Source organism: Giraffa tippelskirchi, chromosome 11, assembly GCF_054371585.1.
Source record: "Giraffa tippelskirchi isolate mGirTip1 chromosome 11, T2T-mGirTip1v1.2.pri, whole genome shotgun sequence".
Taxonomy (NCBI): Eukaryota; Metazoa; Chordata; class Mammalia; order Artiodactyla; family Giraffidae; genus Giraffa; species Giraffa tippelskirchi.
In genome coordinates, this window is record NC_137285.1 from 143,544,791 (window position 1) to 143,565,304 (window position 20,514).

The following is a 20,514-nucleotide window of genomic DNA, read 5'->3' on the forward strand; positions in this document are numbered from 1 at the left end:
TTTGTATACATTTAAAATGGATGGACACAAAAATGTTTTAAAGAAAATATTCAAAAACATGTCAAATATAGGATGGTTTCCTAAGGACAAGAAGAAGGTTGCCCATAGAGCAAAAAGTAGAACAGCAGCAGGAAATGAGGTAAAAAGATACTAAATTAAAAGAACAGTGATGATGATGTGCTGTAAACCAAGGCATATGATCAAACTTTCTGTGGCTGAGATCCAACGGTAAATCTTCCGAAGAAGAGAAAATCGTATCTGGGAGAAAAAAAGTTTAAGTGAGATAAGTACTTAGAAAAGTGTGGTCAGACAAGCATTCTCATATTTCATTAGATGGTATGACCATCAACTGGTCATACAAACTGGTACAACCTTCGTAAAGGACAACGTTTACCAAGAACCTTAAAAATGCTCATCATAGCAGCAATAATTGTAAATTGAACTTAAGAAACAAAAATCATGTCAGTAGCACCAGTAAACATGAAATACTGAAGAATGTATTTAGCAAAGTATGTTCAAGACCTGTATGCTGAAATTGCTGAGAGAAACTAAAGGATACCTAAATAATGAGAAAGATAACCATGTTCATAGATCGGAAGACAATATTGTTAAGATTTCACCTCAAATTGGTGCATTGATCTATCTGTAGTTTAACAGGCTAAAATTTATATGCAAATGCAAAAGCTCTAGAGTAGCCAAATAAGAACAATGGGAATTACACTATCTGATTTTAAGACTTTATTTTTTAAAAATATTTTAGCCATGCTACATGACTTGCAGAATCTTAGTTCCCTGACCAGGGATAGAACAATCCCTGAACAGGGATTGAAAGTGCCAAGTCCTAAGCACTGGACTACCAGGGAATTCTCAAGACTTTAAAACTATAGTACCCTACATGTAATTTTAACAAAATGATAAATCAACAAGACAAAGCAAAATGGAGGTGTGCACATGATGTAGCATCTAATGACTTTTAAAAAAGTGCCAGAGTAAATCAATAGGCAAAAATAATCTTTTCAAAAATGATGCTGAAACAGTTGGGCATCCATATGTAAAATGATGAGTCTTATTCCTAGCTTCATAATATACACAAAGATTAACTTGAAAATCTAAACATAAGAGAAAACTAGAATAAAACGAGATAAATCTCTGTGATCTTGGGTAATGTGAAGATTTTTTAGGTAAGAAAAATAAAACATAAGAAAAAATGATAAATTGTATTTCATCAAAATTAAGAACTTCCTCATCAAAATACAGTAAAAAAAAAAAAAAACCCCAAAAAGTTAAGCTAAAGATTGGAAAAAAATATTCACAACTTATCTCAATAATTGCATTTCTAAGAATTTAACAGAATAATTGGAGATGTGTATAAAAACATGCTAGTGCTTGTCTCAGCTTTATTTATATTAATAGCTAAATACCTGAAACAACCTAAATACCCAAGAATAAAATGTTGTTTAAGTAAGTAAGGAAGTGTTAGTCGCTCAGTCGTGCCCGACTCTTTGCGACCCCATGGACTGCAGCCCACCAGTCTCCTGTGTCATGTGATCTTCCAGGCAAGGATACTGGAGTGGGTTGCCATTTCCTTCTGCAGGTGATCTTCCCAACCCAGGGATCAAACCCAGGTCTCCTGTACTGCAGGCAGATTCTTTACCAACTGAGCTACAAAGGAAGCCCCAAATGTTTAGAATCTATCTATGATATATCTATACTTGGAATCTGTCAAACCATATAGAAAATATGACTTGGAAAAATGTTTACCGTTTTAAGTACAAAGTGAAAGTTGCTCAGTCGTGTCCAACTCTTTGCGACCCCATGGACTATACAGTCCGTGGAATTCTCCAGGCCAGAATACTGGAGTGGGTAGCCTTTCCCTTCTCCAGGGGATCTTCCCGACCCAGGAATTGAACCCAGGTCTCCCACATTACAGGTGGATTCTTTACCAGCTGAGCCACCAGGGAAGCCAGTTTTTTGCTTTTATGTTTATTTTGAAACTAGGTTAACAGAATACGTTGTTCACTATCATTGATAAATGAGGGGCAAGTGGGATTTTTGTGATACTGTGCCAGTGAGATCTGAAAATCTGGCTACCTCCATATGTATTTTTTCATCTCATTAGAAATAGAGATTAAAAATTTAGAGCAATGATCTTTAGCTCCAAGGTAAACCAAGTTCACCATTTCCTTTTACTATAAAACAGGGATTATACTCGCTGTAAAAAGTATTGACTAATGTTCACTAATTCCCCAATTGAACCTGTTAGGTTTGACTTATTAAAAATCTCCCTAAATTAGATTAAGAGGACACTTGTATCTCAAATCAGGTGAGAGTTGAAATGAGATTTCAACAAGGGCACAGTTATAACTCAACATGGATCCTTAGTACATTCCCTGGGATATGGAAAGGGTCAGAATATCTCATCCCATTTTACCTGTATGTCAAATTTACCATCTGCTAGTTGAGTAGCCCCAGATCAGTTTAGGATCACTTAAACTATTGAATACTTCCACTTTGAGAAGGTAAAACAGATCATCTGATAGTGTTTGAATCTAAATTAAATAGGGAATAAAGAACCTACAGACTTCTTTATTTAGTCTCTATCTTGGTGTCCCAAAGTTTTCATTTCATGATGAAAAGAATGAGTAGATTGACTCTGAGATCTCCAACTTTGCACCTCCAACTTTGACCAACCCTAAAACATCAAAGAAGTTATCAAAACGGTAACTAACTATTAAAATAATTGTATATATATTTTCAGTATCAGTTAACTTTTTGAAAGTAAAGTAGAAAAATGTTAGTGGTAGTGTTCAACATTTTAAACCATATCTTCTATATACTTGGAAACCACACTCAAAAATTACAATCTTGTCCAAAAGTTATTTTTGTTTTTTATGAATAATATATATTCTTAGTTTTGGAAATCATCTCTTTCACATTCCCATTTACATGATTAAAATATTTCATTCATGAAGTGATGATTGAGCAGTATATCAGGAACTTGTGAGAATATTAAAATTGAGCCCTTTGGTCTCTACAGATTCAAACCAAAAAGAGACCTTTGTTACAAAACTTAGAAAAAGAGTGAGTATTCATTCATATCTTCATTAAACACACATACATATATGCAGATATTATAAGCTGCCGAGTGTCGTTGCCAGGTGATGCTGAAGGAAAAAAAATGTCTAAGTGACAGTGTATGGATTTGAATAGAAAACAGGGCCCTAGGAAGTACTCATGTTTTGCGAAAAGATTTCTCCCCAACAAAAACCACATTTTCAAAGTTTTAGTTTTAGACAGTTGATGTCAAAGAGCTATTGTCAATTGCACCCACATTTTTTCTTTCCCTCTGAATTTCATTCAATTCAGATAATGCTGAAACCAAGAGTATTGTTTTACTTTGTGTCAAGCTATAAAGATAACTTCTCTTTTTAAAAAACAAAACAAAACATTTATTTATTTATTTGGCTGGCCAGGTCTTAGTTGCAGCCCATGGAATCTTTTAGTTGTGGCATGCCAACTCTTGGTTGCGTCATGTGGGGTCTAATTCCCTGACCAAGGGTTGAAACCAGGCCTCCTGCATTGGGAACATGGGGTCTTACACACTGGAGCACCAGGGAATTCTCAAGACAACTTGCTTTGTGCGCCAAGAAGAAGCTATTTCACCATTAGGATTATTACATTTTTTTCCTCCCTTCTGGTATTCAGAAAGTGGAATGTTACCTAAATTGACTTGATTTACACACATTTCTGATGATTTATTTGTGATGAATCTAGCTGCTGACTTTACATCTGTTTTTAGCTACTCACTTCTAGTAGTTCTTTGTAAAGTTAGCTAGATACCCATTTTTGAAGATGACTTAAGCTTTTTTCCCATGTAATCCTACCTTTTGTTTTGCTTTTCTTGTTCATCAAGATGTTCTCAACTTGATAAATCTCTCACACATGTATGTTTGAAACTTTCAGAGATAAAAAAAAAGGTATGTGGTGTGTGAGTTAGTGGTATTATAGTTTTAAAAAGTTTTGTCATCAAATGCAAGTTTGTGTGCCTAATTTCAGAGTTTGGAATAGAGAAAGGCTTATTTCAAGGGGTGTACAAGGAAAATGGATGCTTTTGCTCAAAAAAACCTGAACTCCCTAATGTCTTTTGGAGAGAAGTCTTACAGGCAAAATTTGGTTGGTGGCTACAGGGTGTGTGTAACTTTCCTCTGATTTTCTGGTGGTGAGATAACAGAGAGGTGTTCCAGTATTGTGCTCAGCCTGAACTTACCATCATCCTCCTGTTTCAGCAGGAAGTTCCAGTTTTACAACCAGTCAGTCAGAAGTACGGTTACAACCTGGATTTGCATTTGGTGCCTGAAGTGGAGACAGTCTTGTGGGACTTAGCCTGTGGGATCTGATACTATCTTCAGTAGTGTCAAGAGTGAGTTAATTTAATTGCTCATTGGTGTTGAAAAACACATTTGGGAATGAAGTAAACAAACTTGCTTTCGTTTTACTATGGCCCACTCTTGAAATCTTTTCTGCACGAAGCTACAGGTCCTCTCTCGGTGGCCCACCCCAGGAACTCCTTTGAGACCTGGGACATGAACATCCTCTTGTGCCCAATTTTTCCTACGACAGAACCATAAGACTTCTAGAAGAAAACATAGACATGTGTACTCTTTCACATCAGTCTTAATAATATTTTGGGGGGATATGTCACCTCAGGCAGGGGAAACCAAAGCAAAAATAAACAAATGAGACTACATCAAAAAAAAATGCTTCAGCACAGAAAAGGAAATTATCAGAAACACAGGTTATGTGATGATAAGTTTAAGGATTAAGGATTTTGAGAGGAGGAAGATTAGAGGGCCTAATCTAATCACACAGTTCCTTAAAATTATAGAACCTTTCAATGTGGTCCACTGGAGAAGGGACCACTTCAGTATTCTTGTCTTGAGAACCCCTTGAACAGTAAGAGAAGGCAAAAAGATAGGAAACTTAAAGATGAACTCCCCAGGTTGGTAGGTGCCCAATATGCTACTGGAGATCAGTGGAGAAATAACTCCAGAAAGAATGAAGCTGCTGCTGCTGCTAAGTCGCTTCACTTGTGTCTGACTCTCTGCGACCCCACAGACAGCAGCCCACCAGGCTCCCCCGTCCCTGGGATTCTCCAGGCAAGAACACTGGAGTGGGTTGCCATTTCCTTCTCCAATGCATGAAAGTGAAAAGTGAAAGTGAAGTCGCTCAGTCGTGTCTGACTCTTAGCGACCCCATGGACTGCAGCCTACCAGGCTCCTCCGTCCATGGGATTGTCCAGGCAAGAGCACTGAAGTGGGATGCTGTTGCCTTCTCTGGAAAGAATGAAGAGACAGAGCCAAAGCAAAAACAACACCCAGTTGTGGATGTGACTGCTGATGGAAGTTAAGTCCGATGCTGTAAAGAGCAACACTGCATAGGAACCTGGAATATTAGGTCTATGAATCAAGGCAAATTGGAGGTGGTCAAGCAGGAGATGGCAAGAGTGAACATTGACATTCTAGGAATCAGTGAACTGAAATGGACTGGAATGGGTGAATTTAACTCAGATGACCGTTATATCTACTACTGTGGGCAAGAATCCCTTAGAATAAATGGAGTAGCCATCATACTCAACAAAAGAGTCGGAAATGCAGTACTTGGACGCAATCTCAAAAACGACAGAATGATTTCTGTTCGTTTCCAAGGCAAACCATTCAATATCACGGTAATCCAAGTCTATGCCCCAACCAGTAATGCCGAAGAAGCTGAAGTTGAACGATTCTATGAAGACCTACAAGACCTTCTAGAACTAATACCCAAAAAAGATGTCCTTTTCATTATTGGGAACTGGAATGCAAAAGTAGGAAGTCAAGAAATAACTGGAGTAACAGGCAAATTTGGCCTTGGAGTACAGAATGAAGCAGGGCAAAGGCTAACAGAATTTTGCCAGGAGAACGCACTGGTCATAGCAAACACTCTCTTCCAACAACACGAGAAAAGGCTCTACACATGGACACCACCAGATGGTCAATACCGAAATCATATGGATTATTTTCTTTGCAGCCAAAGATGGAGAACCTCTATACAGTCAGCAAAAACAAGACCGGGAGTTGACTGTGGCTCAGATCATGAACTCTTTATTGCCAGATTCAAACTTAAGTTGAAGAAAGTAGGGAAAACCACTAAACCATTCAGGTATGACCTAGATCAAATCCCTTACAACTATACAGTGAAAATGACAAATATATTCAAGGGATTAGATCTGATAGACAGAGTGCCTGAAGAACTATGAACGGAGGTTTGTGACATTGTACAGGAGGCAGCGATCAAGACCATCCCCAAGAAAAAGAAATGCAAAAAGGCAAAATGGTTGCCAGAGGAGGCCTTACAAACAGCTATGAAAACAAGAGAAGCAAAAGGCAAAGGAGAAAAGGAAAGATATACCCATTTCAATGCAGAGTTCCAAAGAATAGCAAGGAGAGATAAGAAAGCCTTCCTCAGTGATCAATGCAAAGAAATAGAGGAAAACATTACAATGGGAAAGACTAGAAATCTCTTCAAGAAAATTAGAGATACCAAGGGAACATTTCATGCAAAGATGGACTCAATAAAGGATAGACATGGTATGGTCCTAACAGAAGCAGAAGACACTAAGAATAGGTGGCAAGAATACACAGAAGAACTATACAAAAAGATCTTCATGACCCAGATAACCACAATGGTGTGATCACTCACCTAGAGCCAGACATACTGGAATGCGAAGTCAAGTGGGCCTCAGGAAGCATCACTACGAACAAAACTAGTGAAGGTGATAGAATTCCAGCTGAGCTATTTCAAATCCTAAAAGATGATGCTGTAGAAGTGCTACATTATGCCAGCAAATTTGGAAAACTCAGCAGTGGCCACAGAACTGGAAAAGATCAGTATTCATTCCAATCACAAAGAAAGGCAATGCCAAGAATGCTCAAACTACTGCACAATTGCACTCATCTCACATGGTAGCAAAGTAATGCTCAAAATTCTAAAGCCAGGCTTCAGCAATATGTGAACCATGAATTTCCAGATGTTCAAGCTGGATTTAGAAAAGGCAGAGGAACCAGAGATCAAATTGCCAACATCCGCTGGATCATTGAAAAAGCAAGAGAGTTCCAGAAAAACATCTGCTTTATTGACTATGCCAAAGCCTTTGACTGTGTGGATCACAAAAAAACTGTGGAAAATGCTTAAAGAGATGGGAATACCAGACCACCTGACCTGTCTCTTGAGAAACCTGTATGCAGGTCAGGAAGCAACAGTTAGAACTGGACATGGAACAACAGACTGGTTCCAAATTGGGAAAGGAGTATGTCAAGGCTATATATTGACACCCTGCTTATTTAACTTATATGCAGAGTACATCATGAGAAACACTGGGCTGGAAGAAGCACAAGCTGGAATCAAGATTGCCGGGAGAAATATCAATATCCTCAGATATGCAGATGACACCACCCTTATGGCAGAAAGCAAAGAAGGACCAAAGAGCCTCTTGATGAAAGTGAAAGAGGAGAGTGAAGAAGGTGGCTTAAAGCTCAACATTCAGAAAACTAAGATCATGGCATCTGGTCTCATCACATCATGGCAAATAGGTGGGGAAACAATGGAAACAGTGGCAGGCTTTATTTTGGGGGGCTCCAAAATCACTGCAGATGGTGATTGCAGCCATGAAATTAAAAGACGCTTGCTCCTTGGAAGGAAAGCTATGACCAACCTAGACAGCATATTAAAAAGCAGAGACATTACTTTGCCAACAAAGGTCCGTCTAGTCAAGGCTATGGTTTTTCCAGTAGTCATGTACGGATGTGAGAGTTGGACTATAAAGAAAGCTGAGCACCAAATAACTGATGCTTTTGAAGTGTGGTGTTGGAGAAGACTCTTGAGAGTCCCTTGGACTGCAAGGAGACCAAACCAGTCCATCCTAAATGAAATCAGTCCTGAATATTCATTGGAAGGAGTGATGCAGAGCTGAAACTCCAATACCGTGGGCACCTGATGCAAAGAACTGACTCATTGGAAAAGAACCTGATGCTGGGAAAGATTCAAAGTGGGATGAGAAAGGGACAACAAAGGATGAGATGGTTGGATGGCATCACCAACTCAATGCACATGAGTTTGAGTAAACTCTGGGAGTTGGTGATGGACAGGGAGGCCTGGCATGCTGCAGTCCATGGGGTCTCAAAGAGTCAGACACAACTGAGTGACTGAACTGAACTGAACTGAACATCTCAGCTTTGGTCAGAAAGAGAGATTTGACTGTGGAAGAACAGTCAGAAAGATGCAGGGATGCTGGCTTTGAAGATGTAGGAGGAGGAAGGGGTCCACGAGCCAAGGAATTCCCACAGCCTCTGGAAGCTGAAAAAGGCAAGGAATCAAACTCTTCCATAGAGCCTCGAAAGTGAACAGTTTGATTTTAGTCCAGTAAGTCCCAGGTTGTGATTCTAACCTACAGAACTGTCAGAAAATAAGTGTGTGTTGCTTAAAGTCACCAATTTGTGATAATTTATAATAAAGACAATAGAAAACTATTTCTGTGTGTGTGCATGTGTCCTAAGGAAGCACGCTTGGTTGTGGCCTCTCTTCTTCACAACACTCAAGCGATAAGGGCCTACTCTAAAGTCCTCCAAAGCACAAAGACTCATCAGATACCAACCGTACTTTAAACACCATAAAGATCTGTCTATTCATTGGAAAAGACCCTGATGCTGGGAAAGATTGAAGGCAAAAGGAGAAGAGGGCAGCAGAGGATGAAATGGTGAGATAGCATCACCGACTCACTGGACATGAACTTGGGCAAATTCAGGGGCATAGAGGAGGACAAGAAAGCCTGGTGTACTGCGGTCCATGGGATCTCAAAGGATTGGACATAAACACAACTGAACAACAATATAGTTCTAGTAAACAATTGCACTCATCTCACACGCTAGTAAAGTAATGCTCAAAATTCTCCAAGCCAGGCTTCAGCAATACGTGAACCGTCAACTTCCAGATGTTCAAGCTGATTTTAGAAAAGGCAGAGGAACCAGAGATCAAATTGCCAACATCTGCTGGATCATCGAAAAAGCAAGAGAGTTCCAGAAAAACATCTATTTCTGCTTTATTGACTATGCCAAAGCCTTTGACTGTGTGGATCACAATAAGCTGTGGAAAATTCTGAAAGAGATGGGAATACCAGACCATCTGACCTGTCTCTTGAGACACCTGTATGCAGGTCAGGAAGCAACAGTTAGAACTGGACATGGAACAACAGACTGGTTCCAAATAGGAAAAGGAGTACGTTAAGGCTGTATATTGTCACCCTGCTTATTTAACTTATATGCAGAGTACATCATGAGAAATGCTGGGCTGGAAGAAACACAAGCTGGAATCAAGACTGCCAGGAGAAATATCAATATCCTCAGATATGCAGATGACACCACCCTTATGGCAGAAAGTGAAGAAGAACTAAAGAGCCTCTTGATGAAAGTGAAAGAGGAGAGTGAAAAAGTTGGCTTAAAGCTCAACGTTCAGAAAACTAAGATCATGGCATCTGGTCCCATCACTTCATGGGAAATAGATGGGAAAACAGTGGAAACAGTGTCAGATTTTATTTTTTTTTTGGGCTCCAAAATCACTGTAGATGGTGATTGCAGCCATGAAATTAAAAGACACTTACTCCTTGGAAGGAAGGTTATGGCCAACCTAGATAGCATGTTTAAAAGCAGAGACATTACTCTGCCAACAAAGGTCTGTCTAGTCAAGGCTATGGTATTTCCAGTTGTCATGTATGGATGTGAGAGTTGGATGGTGAAGAAAGCGGAGCGCTGCAAAATTGATGCTTTTGAAGTGTGGTGTTGGAGAAGACTCTTGAGAGTCCCTTGGACTGCAAGGAGATCCAACCAGTCCATCCTAAAGGTGATCAGTCCTGGGTGTTCATTGGAAGGACTGAAGTTGAAGCTGAAGCTCCAATACTTTGGCCACCTCATGCGAAGAGTTGACTCATTGGAAAAGACCCTAATGCTGGGAAGGATTGGGGGCGGGAGGAGAAAGGGACGACAGAGGATGAGATGGTTGGATGGCATCACCGACTCGATGGAATTGGGTTTGGGTAAACTCCGGGAGTTGGAGGGAGGCCTGGCGTGCTGCGATTCATGGGGTCGCAAAGGGTCGGACACAACTGAGCGAATGAACTAAACTGAAACACGTAATGGCCTCATTAAATGAATGAATGGATTATTACTGTAGAAGGAAAAATGTAATAGTTATTGGCAGGGAGCAACAACTTTCAGTTGGAAAGTAAAATCAGTCACATATTTATGCTCATCTATTGGTTCTACTGTTAGTTATAACTCACAGGATTTTCACTTATTAAACCAACAATTGGAAAGAAGCTACACTTTTTTGTCTCACCTAGCCCAAATCAATTTTTTAAACTGTCTGCTGGAGGGGAAGCAAGCTGTTAAAGCTGGTGTACAATTAGTCGGTTACTATTTGTTGTGCTTGTAGGGGCTCACCTGGTAAGTATACCAACTTCATTGTTACCTCCTACTCAGGAATGATTGGGTCTTAGGAATACTACCCTCTGTTACTCATTTTACAGGGGATGTTGAAAAATTGAAATGCTGGTTATGTCTCTGTGAAATAGATATTGCTAGTGAACTATGTTCACATTATCGATACAGGGGATCTAAACATATTTTCCTATCTCGAGCTCCCTTCTGTTTTTTTTAGGTTTGCAATAAGAGAATTTTAATAAGCCTCCTCAAAATCTTCTAAGTAAGATAGGGAATGGAGAAATAAACAGCCCCTCCCCTGCTTTTCAAGCACCCAGGTATGGAGGGAACTGAGGAAAGAGTATGCCTGAAGGCTGTAGGCTGAAGTGTTGAGGAAGGAAGAGAAGAGCATGACTGGCGTGCAAGGGAAGTAGGGCAGAAAAGGAAATGGTAGAAGGTGAGGTTAGGCACCTGTTGGCTGCATTCAACCGTAAAACCTCCTTGTTACACGATAAATTGCATTTATTCCTCACTCCCACATCCATGAACCCGCTGGTGGCTCAGTAGTAAAGAATCAACCTGCAATGGAGAAGACCTGGGTTCGATCCCTAGGTCTGGAAGATCCCCTGGAGAAGGAAATGGCAACCCACTCCTGTATTCTTGCCGGGAAATCCCATGGACAGAGGAGCCTGGCGGGCTACAGTCCATGGGGTCACAAAGAGTCAGACAGGACTGAGCAGCTTCCACTTTCCCACATCCATGGATTGACTCAGTTTGGTTCCAGGCCATGGGCTGGGCTTAGGTCTGCTCTGTTTTACAATCATCTTGCATTACCCATGTCAGAGAACAACTCATTATCATACATATTGCAAAATATTTCAAAAACAGAATGTTCTATTTCAATAGCATGAGGAAAAGAACAAGCCTGAAATTTGTGACCTTGGACAGCCCTAGTATTTGGTTAGCTCCCAGGTAATATGGGATGGCAAATAATGCCCCACCTTTCAGAGAAGACAGAGATAACAACTGAGAAACCCGAGAGGCCTGCTGGGTTTACACATCTACTACTGGTGGGGGTGTTGCAGGAAAATGGGGTGCAAGAGCATGGTCATGTGTCCCAGTCTCCAGCAAAGTGAAGGTCCTTGGCTTTGCCCAGGAAAGAATTCAAGAACTGGCCACGGTAAAGTGAAAGCAGGTTTATTTAGAGAGGGATACATTCCATAGGCAGGAATATGGGCCATCTGAGAAGGCCCTGATATAAAGGGTGGTTGGCTTAGTTTTGTTTCTTTGTAATTTTACATATGTATTTATGGCTGTGCTGAGTCTTCATCGCTGCACAGGCTTTCTCTGGCTGCAGCAAGCAGGAGACACTCTCCGGTTGCAGTGTGTGGGCTTTTCATTGTGGGGGCTTCTCTTGTTGTGAAGCAGGGGCTCTAGGGCTTGTGGGTTTCAGTAGTTGCAGCACGTGGGCTCAGTAGTTGTGACTCCTGGGCTCTAGAGCGTTGGCTCAGTAGCTGTGGTGCAGGGGCTGAGTTGCTCCATGGCATGTGGGGTCTTCCTGGATCAGGGATCGAACCCTTGTCTTCTGCATTGGCAGGCAAATTCTTTATCACTGGGCCACAACTGGGTAGTTAGCTTTTATGGGCTGGGTGGTTTCATACACAAACAATTGGGAGGGATATTCTAACTATTTTGGAGACCGGGAGGGGGAGGGATTTCCACTGCCCACTTCTTGACCTTTTACGGACTGGCATGGTGCCTGTGGGTGTGTCATTTAGCTTATGCTGTTAGTGCGTGTGCGTGCACACACAAATTACAGGGACTTCCCTAGTGGCTCAGTGGTCAAGAATCTGCCTGCCAATGCAGGAGATACAGTTTGATCCCTGGGTCGGGAAGATCTCCCGGAGAACGAAATGGCAACCCACTCCAGCATTCTGGCCTGGGAAATCCCACGGACAGAGGAATCTGGAGGGCTACAATACACGGGGGTCACAAAAGAGTTGGACACAACTCAGTGACTAAACAACAACAACGAAAAGCAACAACATGTATTACATTGAGTGTATAAGGAGGCTCAAGGTCTGCTGGAAGTTGAATTTCCTGCTGTGTCAGGTCCAGTGGGTTTTAACCAGTTTGTGTTGTATCCTTAGTGGCTAATGGTTCTGCACTGCCCCCTGCCTCCTTTCTCACTTTCAGACCTTAACATTTAAGTCTTTAATCATTTTGAGTTTATAGGGTATGAGAAAGTAGTCCAGTGTAATTCTTTCGCCTATAGCTCCATGGGACTCAGCAGTGTGTCCCTCTGGTCATTAGAACTGTATCCCTTAGTGAAAGTGTAAGTCGCTTAGTTGCGTCTGGCTCTTTGTGACTCCATGGACTGTAGCCCACCAAGCTCCTCTGCCCATGGACTTCTCCAGGCAAGAATACTGAAGTGGGTTGATATTTCCTTCTCCAGGGGAACTTCCCAAGGATTGAACTCGGATCTCTTGTATTGCAAGCAGATTCTTTACCATCTGAGCCATCAGGGACACCCTAGGGGTGCCCCCATGTGAGCTGGGCACACCCTCCTGTTGTTGGGGGGTTGACTACTGTGGGCTGTCTGATAGGTGGGGCTGACCCCGAACCTGACTGGCTGTAAGGTCATGCTTCCTGCAATGGATATGGGCTTTCTGGAGCCTGGGGTAGTTTACTCTTGAGGCTGTCTGTGTGGCTCAGAGTTACTGGGCAGCTTCTGCTGCTGAGGGTGGGGCCAGATGCCTGGTGCTAAAGGTCTGGCTGGAGGATTACAAAATGGCACTTGCCACACCAGTGTTATTGTGAAAGAATGAGCTCCCCAAAATGACTGTCACCAATGTCTCTTTTCCCAGGGGATATTCCAGTTGCCTCCTGCCTCTCCCGGAGGCCCTCCCAGATCAGCCAGTGGGTCTGACCCAGGCTCTTTTCAAACTACTGTTCTGTGCTGGGGTTTGTGAGATTTTTGTGCACATTCTGTTTTTTTTTTTAAGGAGTAATTAATCACCTTGCTGTTTGTTTTTTAATTGTACATGCTTATTACAAAAAAAAAATACAAACATAAAAAAGCAGAAAATAACTCCAGATCTTGCCACTAAGAAGTAACAAGTATTAATATTCAATGAACATTACTTTAGACATGTGCATGTATATAGATATACAGGTTGAAGAGAAGTGTCCTCAATGAAGATCCTTCCACAGTTGGTACATACTTAAAAAAAAAATTATTTATTTATTTGGCTGAACTGGGTCTTAGTTGAGGCACATGGAAACTTTGATTTTTGTTATGGCCTGTGGGATCTTTAGCTGTGGCTTGCGAACTCCAGCTGAGGCATGTGGGTCTAGTTGTCTGACTAGGGATTGAACCCGGCCCCCTGCATTGAGAGCATGGTCATAGCCACTGGACCACCAGGGAAGTCCCTGTGCACCCTCCGAAGAGCTGAGTGTCTGTTTCCTATAGCTCTCGACCTCCTCCCAAACATAAAGCCCTGACATTTTTCAGAGCCAGATGTTCTGGAGGCTCATTTTCCTGGAGCAGGAGATGCAAAACCTTTGGGCTAGGGAGCCCAAAGTGGGGCGAGGGCCCTCATGCTTGGGAGAGGCCCTCTATGATTGTGATATTTCTGGTGAGTTGCCCGCCCAGGTGTGTGGGTCCTGACTATATTGCATCTCCATTCCTCCTACCTGTCTCATTGTAGGTCCTTCTTGATGTCTTTAGTTGTAAAAAAAATCTTTTCTACTAGTATTCAGGTCATTCAGATATAGTTGCTCTGTAAGTAGTTGCAATTCTCGTGGGTGCTTGGCAAGAGGTGAGTTCAGGGTCTTCCTACTCCACAATCTTGACTACCACCTCACAATTTTTTTTTTAACTTAAAAAAAGTATGTATGTTGTATATGTCATATAGCTTGATACTTACAGAGAAAAATAAATAGAAGGTGTACTCCCAATTGCCAGCTGCAATTAGTAGGAATAGGAAATGAGATGGGGTACTTTCTTAGATACTTCTGTGAGCTTTTGAAACTAAAAAAACAAATATCAAAACTATATTTTTCAATCATTTGTTTCAAAATGACTGGTTTAGTTTTTTGTTTGTTTGTTTGTTTACAGAAGGTCTCATGAAATGTGTGTTCTCTTATAAAGTAGGTGACAGAGCAGAAAAGAGCCCTGGATGTTTAAAAAAGACCCCTTGGTTCTAGAAACAGACCTGCTGCACCAGAATAGTTCTTAGGCAAGAAGTTCATCTCAAAGAGTTGAACTTCTTGAGAGATGAATAAGTAGTGGAAACTCATGCTGAAACATGAGAGTGCTAGTGTGATGTCTGAATGGATAATGTGAAGTCACTTTGAATGTGATAATGCAGTATTGAAACATATACATGTTAATGCTCATATCTTATGGTAACATTGTTTGTTACAGTAAAGTTTTACTTTTTTGGGAATCTCCTAGTTTCTAACGTCAAAGGCTTTTATATCATGGCACTATTTCTTTTTTAACCTAGAACTGGACACCTTCTCAACTGAACTTAAAGGAGAAATTAAGTGCAATATTTGAAACTACATTTAAATGAAGATGAGGTAGAAGACAGAATTGTTACAAGTATGTAAGTTTTATTGTACAGACAAATGAAGCCTTCAGCTCTGTTGTAGTATATTCTTAAAAATTCCTAGCTTCTATGTAATTCTCTAATTATAGAATTTTATGTCATTAGGTTGAACTAGTCCTGATTTCACCATGAAAAATCTGACCTGAGACTCTGTTTACAGAAATATTGAAAATGAATTTAAAATTATATGTGAATATTGGTATATTAATAGATACAATTTGGTTGATTCATATTTTTTCCATGTTAAAGATTATTCTGAGCTCTAAATATTTTAAATAAATGAGACTGAAATCCAATGTGGTTGTGTCTGAATATGTTATCTGTGTAACAACCAAATATTTCTAGAGCCTGTTCTTCATTAAGAATATTTTAAATGCTTTAATTTTATTGGAGTATAATTGATTTACAATGTTGTGTTAGTTTCAGGTGTATAGCAAAGTGATTCAGTTGCACATATATTAGTAGATATATTAATTCTTTTTTAGATTCTTTTCTCCTATCAGTTATTACAGAATATTGAGTAGAGTTTCCTGTGGAGTACTGTAGGTCCTTGTTGGTTATCTATCTTTTACATAGTAGTGTGTGTTCATCCCAAATTCCTGATTTATTCCCTCCACTGCCCCCCACATTTCTCCTTTGGTAACCACAGATTTGTTCTCCATATCTGTAATTCTGTTTCTGCTTTGTAAATAAGTTCATCTGTAACTTTATTTTTATTTTTATTTTTTTTTATAAATTTATTTATTTTAGTTGGGGGCTAATTACTGTAACTTTATTTTTAAAATTAGATTCCACATATGAAGGGAGAAGGAAATGGCAACCCACTCCAGTATTCTTGCCTGGAGAATCCCATGGACAGAAGAGCCTGGTCAGCTGGAGTCCATGGGGTCACAAAGAGTCAGACACGACTGAGTGACTAACGACACATGTCCACCTATGAGTGATATGATATTTGTCTTTCTCTGACTTCACTTAGTATGATAATGTCTAGGTCCGTCCATATCACTGCAAATGGCGTTATTTCATTCTTTTTTTATGGCTGAGTAATAGTCCATTGTATGTTTGTACCACATATTCTTCAAGCATTCCTCTGATGATAGACATTTAGGTTGCTTTCACGTCTTTGCTATTGTAAATAATGCTACAGTGAATATTGGGCGTGTGCCTACTTGGTTGTGTCTGACTCTTTGTGACTCCATGGACTGTAGCCTGCCAGGCTCCTCTTGTCTGTGGGATTTTTCGGGCAAGAATATTGGGGTGGTATTTCCTCCTCCAGCAAAGAACACTGGGGTGCATGTATCCTTTCGGATTATGGTTTTCTCAACTATAGGTTTTAAATTGAAATTTCAGCTCTGCACTTAGTTTCTATATGCCCATTAGGAAAGTTACTTAAGTGTTTTAAGCCTCCCTTTTCTCATGTTTAAAATAAGGATGAGAGTAGAGCCACCCTCACAGAACACTTAGTCTCTGTCCACCATTCGCTGCTTAAGCAGTATTTCCCCATTTTACAGACGCAGAATTCGAGTGCTCAGTAGTTAAATCCACCCAAGATCATTCAGCTAGTAAGAGGTAGAAGTGGGATCTTGTCCCAGATATCCCAGACACTGAAGCCCAAAGTTTTATAGTATTGCTCCCTCTTTGGAGAGCTTTTAATGATTTCATATGCTTGGAGATATGGCTCTACCAAGCTCGGGGAACTGTGGTCTACATTAAATTTGAGCACAGAATACTGCTGAATAGGAGTAGACCACCACAGCTTCCTGTATATATTAGTGTTTTTAGTGGTTCACAAAGTTTATCCAGGGGCAAATAATTGTTGTTCAATCCCAAAAGGGTATAGTCGTCTGAACTAGAAAGGGCTTAACTCTGGTGTGTACCGCTTCACTCTGTGAAGTCTCCATTTTTCACTTTTAGTCAATAGAATAATTAATACTCCTTAAAGGAAGTTGAAGTGATCAGAATAAATGTGTGCATTGTTGATAAAAATTTTTCCTGTTAAGTGCGTGGGTCATGCCCAGATTTTACAGAGAAAGAATGGATACTAAAACGAGGTGGTTTTAATTTTCGATATTCCTCGAGTTAAAATAACATACTTAATATGATTTCTAACAGCAATGGAAAGTATGTCTCTATAGTACCTGTCCTTATTTATTAAAAAAATCCAAAATTCCAAAATCAAAATTATTTTAACTGCCTGTTTAATTTTATGTCAGGTGCTATGGGAGGTGCTAGAGGGATATATGTGTGTTCTGCAAAACCACAGCAAAACCATTAACAGGTATCTGTTGCTCTTTCCTCTTCTCTACTCCACTCCTGCTGCTGCTGCTGCTGCTAAGTCGCTTCAGTCGTGTCCGACTCTATGCGACCCCATAGACGGCAGCCCACCAGGCTCCCCCGTCCCTGGGATTCTCCAGGCAAGAATACTGGCTACTCCACTCCACTCTTTGCCAAATTAATTTGTACTTATTACAATTTTTACCATATAATCAGTTGGAAGTTTGCTTAGTGTCTGTTTCTCCTGCTAGACTATTTTCCTTCCTTCATCATTCATTCATTTAGCAGGTACTTATTGAATACCTACTAAGTGTCAGGTACTCTTAGATGCACATCTGAGGTGAAGATATGTTGTTGAACAAGAAAAGGTCACTGCCTCATGAACGTACATTCTACTGGGAAGATGGACAAAAATCAAATAATCAAAGAATCTGAAAACATTAAGTGTTATAAGGTAAACAAATTAGGGTTACGGGATAAATAGTGACAGGGCAAAGGACACAAGGCTATGTGGTTTATTTATGTAGGACAATCAGTGAAAACCAACCCTATATGGTGAGCAAAAGTCTAAATAATGTAAAGGACTGAGTTTTGGCAAACAGGAGGTAAAAGATTCCAGGGGGAGGGAATAGGAAGTAGAACTGCTTTGAGACTGGAATGAACTTGATTTATTTGAGAAACTGCAAAAGGTATGGCTGGAATCAAGTGATAATAAGAGAGTGTGGTTGATACTGCTGGGGAGGTTGGGGTGGATAAACTAATATTGGAGGATTTTGCTCTTAATGTGATATAAAGTTTGTGAAGGGATGTAAGCAAAAGAATGATATCTAATTTACTTAAAAGAAATTCTAGTTGGAGAACAAACCCCAAGACAGGCTTCAGGGAGACAAATTAGGAGGCTACTGCCATATTCCAGCTAAGGAATATTTGTCATTTGGATTAGGTCAGTAGTAGCAGAAGTGGGGAAAGTAGTCTATCAAGTTATATTTTGGAGGTGGAATGAAAAAGACTTGCTGAAGAATTGGATATGGGAATGCAATGGAAAGGAAAAAAAATCAAGGTTGACCTCTAGATTTGGGGCTTTTGAAAGAGGGTGTATAGTCGTGTCTTTAACAGGGGAAGGAAGGTATTCGTGTATGGTAGGGATAGAATTCTGTTTTGAACATGGTAAGTTTGAGTTGTCTATTTTTATTGTACATCTGAGTGGAGATGTTGAGTAGGCTGGTGGAGATTATATACGTGTGTGTATTTATATATATGCAGGTGAAAGTGTCAGTCGCTCAGTTGTGTCCGACTCTGCGACCCCATGGACTGTAGCCCTCCATGGAGTTCTCCAGGCAACTCTCCAGGGAATCTTCCCAACCCAGGGATTGGACCTAGGGATCAAACCCAGGTTTCCTGGATTGTAGGCAGATTCTTTACCATCTGAGCCATCAGGGCAGCCAAGATATATATATAGTCCAAGAAAAAAAAAAAAAAATATATATATATATACTTATATTAATAAATGTCCAGAGACATTTGGAAGTTATCTGCTTACAATTGATATTTGTAAACAAGGGACCATGGAAGTTCCCTGGTAGCTTAGTGGTTAGTCTTCAGTGCTTTCACCAGTGTGACCCAGGTTCAGGTTTTGCCCCAAGCTGTGAGGCTTATCCAAGATCAAACAACAGTCTTATGGACTCTGAGGGAGAAGGTGAGGGTGGGACATTCTGAGAGAATAGCATTGAAACATGTATATTATCATATGTGAAACAGAACACCATTCCAGGTTCGATGCATGAGACAAATGCTCAGGGCTGGGGCAATGGGATGACCCAGAGGGATGGGATGGCGAGGGAGATGGGAGGGGGGTTCAGGATGGGGAACACATGTAAAACCATGGCTGATTCATGTCAATGTATGGCAAAAACCACTACAATATTGTAAAGTGATTAGCCCCCAACTAAAATAAATAAATTTATTAAAAAAAAAAAGATCAAACAAACAAAAACAAATAACCCTCTCCCTCCCTAAAAAAACAAGGGACTAGATTAAATGTAGAGAAGTCAAGAGAGCAGGGAGCTGAGCCCAAGGGCACTGCATCATTTAGAGGGCAGCAAGAGCAAGGGAACAAGCGTCTTTTAAATTCATGGCTGCAGTCACTGTCCGCAGTGATTTTGGAGCCCAAGAAAATAAAATCTGTCACTGCTTCCACTCTTTCCCCTTCAAGTTTCCATGAAGTGATGGGACCGAATGCCGTGATCTTAGTTTTTAAATGTTGAGTTTTAAGCCAGCTTTTTCATTCTCCTCTTTGACCCTCATCAGGAGTCTCTTTAGTTCCTCTTCACTTTCTGCCACAAGAGTGGTGTTATCTACATATCTGAGGTTACTGATATTTCTCCTGGCAGTCTTCCAGCTTGTGATTTATCCAGCCTGGCATTTTGAATGATGTACTCTGAATATATATATACTTTGCATAAGTTAAATGAGCTGGGTGACAGTATACAGTCTTGACATACTCCTTTCCCAATTTTGAACCAGTGTATTGTTCCATGTCCGGTTCTAACTGTTGCTTCTTGTCCTGCGTACAAGTTTCTCAGGAGACAGGTAAGGTGGTCTAGTATTCCCACCTCTTTAAGAATTTTCCACTGTTTGTTGTGATCCACACAGTCAAAGGCTTTAGTGTGGTCAATGAAGCAGAAGTAGATGTTTTTTCTGGAATTCCCTTGCTTTTTCTATGATCTAAAGAATGTTGGCAATTTGATCTCTGGTTCCTCTGCCTTTTCTAAACCCATCTTGTTCATCTGGAATTTCTCAGTTCAAGTACCACTGAAGCCAAGATTGAAGGATTTGGAGCATAACCTTACTAGCATGTGAAATGAGTGCAATTGTATGGGAGTTTGAACTTTCCTTGACATTGCTCTTCTTTGGGATTGGAATGAAGACTGATCTTTTCCAGTCCTGTGGCCAGTGCTGAGTTTTCCAAATTTGCTGACATATTGAGTGCAGCACTTCAATAGCATCATCTTTTAGGATTTTATACAGCACTATTGGAATTCTATCACCTTCACTAGCTTTGTCCTTAGTAATGCTTCCTAAGGCCCACCTACTTGAGTTTACACTACAGGATGTCTGGC

General features: G+C 40.4%; 2 long non-coding RNA genes across 2 annotated transcripts in view; both read left to right on the forward strand.

Annotated features, from left to right (window-relative positions):
- The window catches only part of LOC145527289 (uncharacterized), a 29,119-nt gene extending 13,702 nt beyond the window's left edge, over positions 1-15,417 (forward strand). The window contains exons 3-4 of the long non-coding RNA XR_014069641.1: positions 4,287-4,420; positions 15,017-15,417. This is a non-coding gene — a long non-coding RNA (uncharacterized LOC145527289). The remainder of the gene's footprint in view (positions 1-4,286; positions 4,421-15,016) is intronic.
- Positions 4,906-6,352, forward strand: LOC145527291 (uncharacterized). The gene is made up of 2 exons (XR_014069643.1): positions 4,906-5,089; positions 5,231-6,352. It is a non-coding gene; the product is annotated as an uncharacterized LOC145527291 (long non-coding RNA).
- Positions 15,418-20,514: the final 5,097 nt, after the last annotated feature.